This window comes from Pan troglodytes, chromosome X (genome assembly GCF_028858775.2).
Source record: "Pan troglodytes isolate AG18354 chromosome X, NHGRI_mPanTro3-v2.0_pri, whole genome shotgun sequence".
In the NCBI taxonomy this organism is placed as follows: domain Eukaryota; kingdom Metazoa; phylum Chordata; class Mammalia; order Primates; family Hominidae; genus Pan; species Pan troglodytes.
The window spans coordinates 26,155,052-26,157,070 of NC_072421.2; positions in this window are offsets into that span (position 1 = coordinate 26,155,052).

Genomic DNA, 2,019 nt, shown 5'->3' on the forward strand with positions numbered 1-2,019 from the left:
GGGAATGCAAAGTTAGTGAAACATATGAGACATTTGAAAGGAAGACTCAGTAGACTTGGGACTGGTGAATATGAAGCCAGAAAAGAAGAGAGGAATCAAGGATCACTGCAGCATTTCAAACCACAGTTTTTCAATAAGGTGACATTTGTACAAATGGAGAGTTCCAGATGGGGGATAGTTTGGAAGGATCAAGGATGCGGTATGGTTTAGATATGTGCAGTCATAGAAATTGGGAATAGAAGAGTTTTAATTTTTTTCTAGCTTTATTTTACCTTGAAATTTTCTTATCAGCAGTCAAATATGTAGAAAAATTTAAAAACTAGTATAATAAACTCCTATATACCCAATACATCTAGATTCAACAGTTTTCATTTTGTCATATTAGTTTTATCTATATGTCTGCCTCTCTGTTTATCCATCTTTTTGACTGAACCATTCAAAAATAACTTGCAGTTGCAATAAAATCTCATTTCTAAACACTTCAGCATTTATGTTCTAAGAACATCAACTTCAATTTTGAAAGAAGTTAAGATCAAAGGTGTTTCACTTAGTGGTATAGGTAGGCTATATTAGACACTTAGGTTGCCTGATGGTCAAATGCTCCTACCATGTAATACCTTCCGTGTTTATATTTGATATTTATTGCTTGGAGTGTTCTGACATATAAACTAGATTCATGCAAATAACACTATAAGAGTATAAAAGAGGTCTAGTGTGAGGGTTTATGGATAGAAAGAGATTTAGAGAGCTAAGAAAGAAGATGAATGAGAACAGAACAGTGGAGCAGAGACTGTATTTGCATAGGGGAAATTTAATGGTTGTATCAAGTGGTCCTTAGTGATGTCTGACCATGACTGATCATATGGCCTTGGAAATTGGGAAGTAGGCCAAGATCATGTTCTGAGATGGACTTTATGGACCACTTCCTTTGTTTCTTATCACATCCACATCTCCCACTGAAAAAAGCAATATTTCAGGTTGATGTATATACATAGCATGGTTGTGATGTTACTTTACTCATAACCTAGTAAACAGATATCTATCTATCTATCTATCTATCTATCTATCTATCTATCTATGTATATATATAAAATGAGATCATGGTAGATATGGGGTTTAAGGGAACATATGGGGTCTGTGTCAAAGTAGAAGGGATTTCAAGAATTACCCTATGAGCTCTTAATGGGTTACAGTTGTGTTGTTAAAGTGCTTTGCAACTTGAGAGAGCTGTTGAGAGAATAAAGCTTGTTATGAGAGATCATTGCAGCTCCTGGTTACTTTATTATTATTGTGACACTGGAGAACATGGCTGTTAGGGAATGGGCTCCCAGGAACCAATGTATGATGTATATATTTGAAATAAGGGAAAAAACCCGTAAAATGTTCAAAGTTGGAGGACAAACTGTTTAGTTTTAATATTTTTAGTGTATTTATCTTTGGAATTTGCTTTATGTCTTTTTTTTTTTTTTTTTTTTTTTTTTAGAGATGGGTTCTCATTCTGTTGCCCGGGCTGGAGTGCAGTGGTGCAATCATAGCTCACTGCATCCTTGAACTCCTAGGCTCAAGCAATCCTCCTACCTCAGCCTCTTCAGTAGCTGGGACTACATGCATGAGCCACTGCACCTAATTTAAAAATTCTTTATAGAGATGGGGTCTCACTATATTGCCCAGGCTGGTCTCAAAATCCTGTGCTCAGTCTTCCCACCTCAGCCTCCGGTGTAGCTGGGATTACAGGCACGGGCCAGCACACCTGGCTGTGTCTTTTATTCAGTGTTCATTCCGTATAGGCTAGGTGTTTGGGTAATAAAAATGTGAATCACCTTACAAAACTTTACAGTCCAGGACATGGACTCTGTACTGGATTGAATAGTGTCCCCCTCAAAATTTCCATGTCCACACTAAGAATATCAGAATGTGACTTTATTTGGAAATAGGGTCCTTATAGTTATAACTAGTTAGGTTAAGATTGTCATACTAGACTAGGATGTGCTCTTATAAGAAGAGAAGAGAATACACAGA